At 48.4% G+C, this 9,950-nt stretch overlaps 1 protein-coding gene across 5 annotated transcripts in view; it reads left to right on the top strand.

Annotated features, from left to right (window-relative positions):
* The first annotated feature begins 5,551 nt into the window (after positions 1-5,551).
* The window catches only part of MAP3K8 (mitogen-activated protein kinase kinase kinase 8), a 28,817-nt gene continuing 24,418 nt past the window's right edge, over positions 5,552-9,950 (top strand). Inside the window, exon 1 of one of the 5 annotated variants that reach the window (XM_083579705.1) lies at positions 5,552-5,768. The gene's annotated coding sequence lies outside the window, so the exon portion shown is untranslated. Of the gene's footprint in view, positions 5,769-7,168; positions 7,188-9,159; positions 9,462-9,950 lie in introns of those variants that run through there. The other 4 variants (XM_083579708.1, XM_083579709.1, XM_083579704.1 and 1 more) reach the window with 4 other exon arrangements.

The raw sequence follows: 9,950 nt of genomic DNA, 5'->3' as shown, positions 1-9,950 counted from the left end.
TCATGTCTGGCTCAATCGCTAGCAGAATCCGGGAGTGGTCTTTTTTTGTACCTCCCCCAGCATAAAAGTTTTGTTACCCCCAACCATCTCTGCCCTTCTCTGCGCCACAGACTACTGCGCAGGATGGGCGATGGCAAGGGCGTGCTTCCCTCCTCTCCGCCTTGCTCAGGAGGGCGTTTAGGCTCTCACTAGCATCCTCTGGTCCTTGCACCTCTTCCCCACTAGAGGTGGGGCTTTCCTCCTCCCTGGAAGAGGAACTGCTTCGCAAGATTTTTGGAGGCTCCCTGTAACACAACTGCCGTTCTATTTCTTGCCTCTGTGCCGATGGCAGTTCCCTGACATCTACAAACCAGTTAGAGGTTGGGATGGGAGTTAACAGAGAGTTTTGGCATTGCTTTGTCAAGATAAATCACATAATTTGAGGCAGGGGGGTGGGTGGGATCTTTTTCAGACTGGAGGCCACATTGCCTCCTGGGCAACATGCCAGTGTTGGGCAGAGCCAGAGACAAAAGTGGGCTGTGCAGAAATAAATAAATTTCACATTTGTTCAGAAGGCTAGTTTTTTACACACTCACACCTTCCATTCAGGCAAGCAAGAGGCACTGTAAGACCAAAGACACAGTCCGCCCAGGCAGAACCATTTGAGGAATGCCATAAATGCAATATTTCTCTAAAACATATATCCTACATTACAGTCCTTGTTTTCATTCCTTTGCTTATATTTCAAGTCCTGCCTGCGATTTCTATTTGACCGTAATATTTTGCAGATAAAATCGCTCAGATTCGGAAAGAAGTAGACTCCACCGTGGGAGCAGGGCCGGGGCGGGAGAGTGCTAGAGTTTTGTCTAGTCAAGTTGAGTGGGATCAATTCCAATCTGTTACCTCCGAGGATGTGGACAGGCTCCTTGGACGAGTGAAACTGACCACCTGTCTCCTGGATCCTTGCCCATCCTGGCTTATAAAAGCTAGCCGGGAAGGACTGGGCAATGGGCTTCGCGGGGTGGTGAATGCTTCCCTCCGTGAGGGAGCCTTCCCAGACCCGCTGAAAGAGGCGGTTATTAAACCGCTTCTTAAAAAACCATCTTTAGATGTGGCCACGATGGCCAACTATCGTCCAGTCTCAAATCTTCCATTCTTGGGCAAGGTGATTGAGCGAGTGGTTGCTGAACAACTCCAGGCACGCCTGGAAGAAGCGGACCATTTGGATCCCTTCCAGTCGGGATTCAGGCCTCATCATGGGACTGAAACTGCCTTGGTCGCACTGGTTGATGATCTCCGGCGGGCTAGGGACAAAGGTGAGAGCTGTTTCCTAGTTCTGCTGGATCTCTCAGCGGCGTTTGATACCATCAACCATAACATCCTTCTGGACCGTCTTGAGGGGCTAGGAGCTGGGGGCACTGTCATACAGTGGTTCCGCTCCTTCCTCCTGGGCCGTGTTCAGAAAGTGGTGGTGGGGGATGAGTGTTCAGACCCCTGGGCTCTCACTTGTGGGGTGCCTCAGGGTTCTGTCCTCTCCCCCATGCTTTTCAACATTTACATGCAGCCGCTGGGAGAGATCATCAGGAGGTTTGGGCTGGGCGTTCATCAGTATGCGGATGATACCCAGCTCTACCTCTCTTTTAAATCAGAACCAGTGAAGGCGGTGAAGGTCCTGTGTGAGTGTCTGGAGGCAGTTGGAGGATGGATGGCGGCTAACAGATTGAGGTTGAATCCTGACAAGACAGAAGTACTGTTTTGGGGGGACAGGAGGCGGGCAGGTGTCGAAGACTCCCTGGTCCTGAATGGGGTAACTGTGCCCCTGAAGGACCAGGTGCGCAGCCTGGGAGTCATTTTGGACTAACAGCTGTCCATGGAGGCACAGGTCACATCTGTGTCCAGGGCAGCTGTTTACCAGCTCCATCTGGTACATAGGCTGAGACCCTATCTGCCTGCGGACTGTCTCGCCAGAGTGGTGCATGCTCTGGTTATCTCCCGCTTGGACTACTGCAATGCGCTCTACGTGGGGCTACCTTTGAAGGTGACTCGGAAACTACAACTAATCCAGAATGCGGCAGCTAGACTGGTGACTGGGGGCGGCCGCCGAGACCATATAACACCGGTCTTGAAAGACCTACATTGGCTCCCAGTACGTTTCTGAGCACAATTCAAAGTGTTGGTGCTGACCTTTAAAGCCCTAAATGGCCTCGGCCCAGTATACCTGAAGGAGCGTCTCCACCCCCATCGTTCTGCCCGGACGCTGAGGTCCAGCGCCGAGGGCCTTCTGGCGGTTCCCTCATTGCGAGAAGCAAAGCTACAGGGAACCAGGCAGAGGGCCTTCTCGGCAGTGGTGCCTGCCCTGTGGAACGCCCTTCCAGCAGATGTCAAAGCGATAAACAACTACCTGACATTCAGAAGACATCTTAAGGCAGCCCTGTTCAGGGAAGTTTTTAACGTGTGATATTTTAGTGTATTTTTTGTTTCTATGGAGGCCGCCCAGAGTGGCTGGGGAGGCCCGGCCAGATGGGCGGGGTATAAATAATAAATTATTATTATTATTATTATTATTATTATTATTATTATTATTTTCTCAGATAATCTGAAAAGGGTCTCCATTCTTCTACAAGCGTTTCTTCTTTGGGGTCTCTTATTTTTGCTGTCAGTTTCGCCATCTCCGCCGTAGTCCATAGGCTGCAGTGTGAGGGCAGAGGAGGAGGCATGGCCTGGAGAGAGGGCCAAGGGCCACATACAGAGACCAGGAGTCCCCGAGGCCTGAGGTTCCCCACCCCTGTTGTAAACAGGCCATGAATAGTCAAATGCTGCACAGCCCGTGCGCTCCCAAACCTTCCAGTGAAACACAAAGGCACGAGATAGTCCACTTATTTATTTATTCCTTATATTTGTAGCCTGCTTTTCTTTCAAATCCATCCCAGGGTGTTAAGGAAGTGCAATGAAGTGCAATTACACAACTCATATTCTACCAACTATTCCACCCACCGCCACTTGTAACAGTTTGCAGGGTTACCCCAGAGCCGTTCCTTTTGCAGGATTAGCCTTCAGCTCGGAGCTTGTCTTTATGATGGGTAATTCAACCCCACCCACAGAGTCCAGCCGCTGGTATTTAGGTAAGCAGTCAAGTGACAGATGCGTCACCTGATTATCACACAGGAATTAAAACCAATGTCTCCCACACTTTTAACTGTATACTCTGTGTGTGTGTGTGTGTGTGTGTGTGTGTGTGTCTAATGCTGAAGCATCTGTCTTTTAGGCAATACAGTATTTTTCTGTCTATAAAATGCCCCCATGTATAAGACATCCCCTATTTTTGGGGACTCAGATTTAAGAAAATGGGGGAGATGTATCTGTGTATAAGACGCCCCCCAATTTTTGACATTATTTTTAAAGGGAAAAAATCTAGTCTTATACACGGAAAAATACGGTACTTTACATGCATTGGCAAACCTGGAATAGCTCAGTCAGTAGAGCATGAGACTCTTAATCTCAGGGTCGTGAGTTCGAGCCCCACGTTGGGCATAAGATTCCTGTATTGCAGGGGGTTGGACTAGAGGATCCTTGTGGTTCCAACTCTACAATACTGTGATTCTATGATGATGGAGTCCATCTCAAAATCTCACCTTGAAGTGAAAGAACCAGAGAGATTCCAGACAAAGGTCACAGATGCTCTAGAACAGAGAACCGCTAGTCTGATCTGGCCCGCCATGTGCCCTCTCCAGTGCCCTCCGCCAGCCCTGCAGCCCAAATTTTCTGGTGGCAATTAAGTACACAGAGCAAAAGAAACAGAGGTGGAGTTAATTTCATCCTCCTCGTGGTTTAAATCCTTCCATCTCACCAAGATGCAAATTGCCCCCTCCCTGCTCATCTGGTAGAGCATGAGCAAGGCTTGTGTGTGTTGCGTGTGGATGTCCTATTGCATGGCATGTGTATGTATGCAGAGCCGTCTTTCCTATTGTCCTTACTGGCGTGTTGGGCCTGTGTGCTGGCCTCTCAGGGGAGCCCCAGCGAGTGGGGGAGCTGCGTGGCTTTGCCGGCGGCCTCCCCTTTCCCTGCACGCCTGCCAGCTGTGCCCCATCAACCATATGGCTGGTGGGCGTCCGGCTTCCTTCCCAAGCCTCCACGGTAGGAGAGCAACTCTGGGAAACGGGGGTGGGTGGAGGGATCTTTGAACCATGGCGCTGGATATGCTTAAAACGGCCCTGTATGTATGGAGGCCGTTGGCCACATCCACTGCCAGCTTGTGGACCCAGGAGGGCTGGTCAAGGGCGAGTGTAGCTCTCAGACCAATCAAGGGTCGCCATCCCTGTGTGGCAATGGTGCCAATGATACAGTGCTTGTATACAGTACTTCTAAAAGGGTGCCAAGTGGCTGCCAATTAGCTACAGCCACAAGGTTTGAGGTGCTGGTCCTGGTGAACAAAGCCCTATACAACTTGGGACCAGGAGACCCCAAGGATTGTCCCATCCCCTAGATTGCCAACCCGTCACTGGGCTCTGCAGGAGGGCATGCTGCAGACCTCTTCCTACCATGATGTCATGATCAGGCCTTTAGTGTAGTAGCACCTTCTCTTTGGAACTCTCCCTCCCATTGTGTATCAGATAAGTTCCTTCTCTGCTGCCTCTTGTAAGGAGCAACTAAAGACCTTCCACTTTTAACAAGCCTTCTTAAGTGATCTTTATCCTAGTTCAGGCATAGGCAAACTCCAGCCCTCCAGATGTTTGGGACTAAGATTTCCATCATCCCTAGCTAACAGGACTAGTGGTCAGGGATGATGGGAATTGTAGTCCCAAACATCTGGAGGGCCGGAGTATATACGTGTGTGTGTGTGTGTGTGTGTGTATGCTTTCTTCACACACAGTAAGCCCGCAATCTACATGCATTTAAACTGTGCACATTCCGCTTTACACGCTTGGTGACAAAATTTTAAATTTTTTTAAAGGGGGTGGAAAGAGGGCAGGAGTCTGGGGGAAAAGGCTTTGGTAATCCCTCCCACCATTTCACCTGTTCTCTTTTAACTATACACAATTTTGGCTTTAGGTGCTATCCCTGGCTTAATGTGCACACCATTTTTTTTAAAAAAAATATGTCTATGTGTATTTTAAAGAATGTTTTATATTTGTAATTTTTAAAAACAGTTTTCATATATGTAACTGTTTTATATATGTTTTTATTTAGCTGCAGTTCACTTCGGGGTTTCCCCGCGGGAGTGATTCATAAATGAAAACTATTACTACCACTATGAATAATAATAATATTAGCTGCTACAACTTACCCATCTCCACCCTGCTCTCGAGATGAGCCAAGGGCCACATGGCCGGGTGCTAAGCTCCTTGATAGCTTGATTCCTCCTCCATGTGCTGTGTGATAAAGCTTTTCCATGGACCTCGCCTCTGGAGTCACGGCACATGCTTGGGCTATGGAATCTCGTGTGGCACACCCTCAAAAATGCACCTTGGCAACTTGAGAAAGAGACGCCTCTTCATCCTGTGAGGTTGGCCCTGTTGGGAACCAAGGGTGTCATTAAAATTAATTGTGAGTTTCAGAATGCTAATAACCCCGGCAGGTTTTTTAAAATAGTGACACCTGAAGGTCCGGCTGCACATTAGGTGCTCAGAAGGACGTACTGCTCCTCGGCTCCACTTGTCTGTTCCTCGCCCTGTATTCCTCCCATCGCTCCACACCTGATATACTTCCTTTGCACGGATTTCTTGAGGGATTAGCAGGCTGAGAGAGGATCTCGGTGGAAGATGAATCACATGGACTCCATCTTCAAGAAGGTGAGCCCAGGAAAAGCAAGGCTGGAATGGATGAGAGATAAGAGAACCCCCTAACATGTTATCTGCCTGTTCACGTGTCTCTGGTGTGGATTAAAGGGGAAGACATAGAGAGACATGTATTTTTTTTAAATCTTTCCCCCTTTGAATAGAAAAGTTCCCTTCCACCCCAAGCTCTTAAAATCTTGACCTGAAAAGATGACTTCGGTGGAGCTTCTACGCAGAAATGATCTGTGGAGAGTTTTGCGAAATAATTTGCGGAAGGTGAACTTTAGCTGGTGTTGGACTGAGGCTAAAGAGACTTTGGGTTCAAATCCAAGTGGCAATCTGGCACACACTTACTCGGGAGTAATTCCCATTGAACTCGGTGGGGCTTGCTTCTGAGCAAGACGCGTATAGGATTGCAATGTTAAGTCACAAAGCCCACTGGCGGTGCAATCCTAAGCATGTCTACTCAGAAGTAGGGCTCCAAGGATTTCATTGGGAGAGACTGTGGCCCAAACACTTTTAGACCAATCACAATCTGCCTCCCAGGGTTGTTCTGGACTTCTGGGTGAAAATGTGGGCAAAAAATGTTACATATGCTAGGCATCGTTGAAATTGGATGAGATATAAAATAAATAAAGAGTGAAGTGATAACTTTGGAGAAAGTGGGGCAGCATCCGATGAAATGAGAATGTGAACGTAAGGCTTAGGCCAGAGCTGTTCATCGAAACTGTATCTCAAATCTTCCCAAGAACAGTATGCTTGTACTATGAGTGGTGCAGTCAATCCAGGACTTAATTTGGATGATCTTGCAGAATCTGGGTAGCGCCAATGATTGTTTTCATGTTCATCTGAGGTTGGCTGGGGTGGTTATGCTGTGGGTGAACCCTTTTATAGTCTCGTATCCTGACTTCATGTTTTTAACACTCGCTGGGGTGTGTGTGTTTTTATTGTTCTGTTATTGCTCTGGTTGTAAATCACTTTGGGACTTTTTGTAGTGAGAAGCTATATACAAATTTAATAAACTCAAACCTGCTTCAAAATGTGATAAGCCCACCGTGATGCATGGGGGAGGGGGGAGGGACCCTGATACTCGTTTTGCTACATTTTGCCCCAAAGTCCTGCCTTGATGACGCACCTGCATACCCAGGGAAGCTGGGCCAGTAAAAGGCATGGCTTATCATTGATCTTCAATGGGTGTGTTGTGACCTACAACTGAACTGTAGTCTACTCTCGAGGCAACATGCCAGCGATACCTTTTTAAGAGAAGGGAAAAGATGGCGATTAGGAGAAAGGGGAGGTGAAGAGAAAACTCAGCCATGAAGCTCATTGGGTGACGTCTGTCCAGTCATTCCCTCTCAGCCCAACCTACCTCACAGGGTTGTTGCAGGAATTAAATGAGGAGGTTATGCCACTTTCAGCTCCTTGGAGAAAAATGTAGGATATAATAATAATAATAATAATAATAGGAGAACAGAGGCAGAAGATGAATGGGTGTATAGAATCAAAGATTCTAGGTACATCCCATATGCACTTTATATCTCAGTATCTCATTTTATGATTATGCCCTGACTGGGACAATAAAAGGGTATTGCCACCACAGGAAACTGGAACTGCAACTGGAAAACACCAACAACCGTTTCTGTTATTTGCTCTCATTCAGACTTCACAAGCTTATCTAAAATATGGATGATGTTCTCTCAAGTGTTCTATAGGACTAGATCATTATATAGGACTATATCTATATCATTTTGGTGGTGGCGCTGTTGGGGGGAATTGCCCCAGGCTTCACACATGGAGGGGGGTCACATCAAAACTGACAATCAACATTGATAAGTAGGCATTAACCTACGGCAAAACCAAGTAAAGGCCAACAGGGAAGCAGGGGCAAAGGATATATAACGGCCCATAGGGATGTAACTACAAATTGTATTTGTTAGAATAGCCAAATCTCTTTTAAACTCGCATGATACATCAGAGTAAAATTTGGATACTTCCTGCAGAGTTGTATGGACAAATTAATGCTTTTGCTTAATTTTACTTAAAAACTCCCTTTCTCTACAAGATGTAGAGGGGTTTGTTCCGTACTATTAACATGGAATTAATAAAAAATAAATCATTTTTAAAAACTCCTTTAAATGTGCAGATGGGGGCCTTAGAAACTTCTTCATCTTAATATGAGCCCCTATAATCCAAGAAAGTATGGAGGGCACCAGGATGGCAAAGGCTGCTCTACAATATCTGTGTTGTTTTAACCAGGTTCTGATTTGTCTTCCAACAGCAGAGAGGGGAGAGCTGTTAAGTGCTGGAAACAGAGCCTTTACGGTGGCTGTGGAAATCCCCCTGAAATGAGAATTTCCGCTTCTTTAGTCACCTGCAGAAATGCCTGCAGGGTGCGGCCTTCCCCTCTGGCTTTTGGAGAGGCAGTTTAAGTATAGCTAGAACAATTCAGAAGGCCATTAATCCCTATCCCCCACTGCAAACAAGCCTAAGGATGGGTAAATGAAATAAACATATGTTATTCCCCACTTAACTCCTTCCTGATGTTTCCGGAGTGCCACACTTTTGTTTGTAATGTCCCCGGGGCAGAGACCTGCCCTCTTATGCTTTGCAAAACACCATGAATGTGCCAAAGTGTTGTAGGGGTTTGCATGTGGGACTAGAGCCCCGCAGAGACCAGGGTTCAAATCTCTCACTCAGCCACGAAGCTGGACAAGGGGTTTTGGGCCAAGTCATCCACCCAACTCTCAGCCTGACCTACCTCCCAGGGTTGTTGTGAGGAAAGCAAAGCAAAGGGAAGAGAGACATCTTACACCCAGCCTGAGCTCCTGAAGAAATAACCACCATATTAGTTTAGCTTTGTTTTTATGATTTTGTTCCTCAAAAAAATAATAATCACTGTATTTTTGCTTGCCTCTTTTGAGGGAAAGGAGCAGAAAGCTATGACGTACACAAAAAATGTCAGGGTTTCCAAGGTTTCGTGGGCTTAAAAAAAAAGAAAAAGGCTATACTTCGAAAATTCCTGCAGCTCCCCCGCAAAAAAAAGAGGAATTTGGGAGGCAAGGCAGGTGCTTGAACTCCCTCGAAGCAAATGCAGGAGTCAGTGTGGTGCAGTGGTTCGAGTGTCGGACTAGGACCTGGGTTCAAATCCTGCCGCGACCTCCCTCACAGGGTTGTTGTGGGGATCAATTGAGGAGAGGGAGAGCCATGCGCGCCACCTTGGAGAAAAAGGCGGAGTGTGAATGCAACCAATAAATAAAGATCACGAAGAGTTGAAGGATCCGATCCCGCGGCTGCAAAGTCCCAGTTCCCGCTTCGGTCGGGTTAAGGGAACTAGCGAAATCGAAACCGGAGGTGGAAGCGGCGGCGGCGGCAGCCGGACAGTCTCTGCGCTTCTAGGAGCCGTGAGTCAGTCCGTCGGCCGCCCGGCTGGTCTCGGGATTGCAGGCGGAGCTCCGCCTCCTCCTCCGCCGGGCTTTCCCCTGTCACGGCGGGGACTGCTCCGCCAGTGGCTCCGGGTGCGAGTTCGGAGAGAGGTGGCCGTCCTGCCCGGCTCTGGCTGCTGCTGCTTTCCTTGCTCCCGGGTCGCCAACTCCGCGGAGGCGCTGGAGGTGAAGCTGGCTGCGCGGGACGCGACGCCGGGAAGCGGGGCAGAGACCGACGCCCGCCCGGTCGGAGAGCCCCCTCGGAGAGCCGAGGGAGAGAAAGCAAGTAAGCATCGGGGCCACCCACCCAAAGAACGACGGCTGCTGCTGCTGCTGCTGCTGCGCACTTTTGCTGAAAGGCTCCCCCTCGCCCCGAGTTCCGCTTTCCGAATTTTCCATATCGAAATTAAATTAACCTGTTGCCCGCCCTGAGCTTCCGATACATAGCGAGATATATAGTGCTTTATAGACATCTCCCATTCAGTTTTAATATGAAAAGGGGCCTGCGTTTTAAACTTCCGCAGCAGCTGCGTGGTGATAGGAAGAAGGGGCACTTTCTCTTCCCATTTTACAGCTGGGAAACTGAGGCTGAGAGTGACTTGTCCGCGGGATAGCATGCCGAATAGCATTGGGGTGATCCCTCTTCATTAAGAGGGCATATTTATTAAGGAGATGAACTTATGATGACAATATCCCATTCCCACGTGCTGTGGTGCTTTAAAAAACTTATATAGACTTGGGCTGCAATCCTGTACACACTTAACCTGGGAGCAAG

Source organism: Podarcis filfolensis (assembly GCF_964270895.1).
Source record: "Podarcis filfolensis genome assembly, chromosome: 12".
NCBI lineage: Eukaryota > Metazoa > Chordata > Lepidosauria > Squamata > Lacertidae > Podarcis > Podarcis filfolensis.
This window is presented reverse-complemented; position numbering and strand designations above follow the sequence as displayed.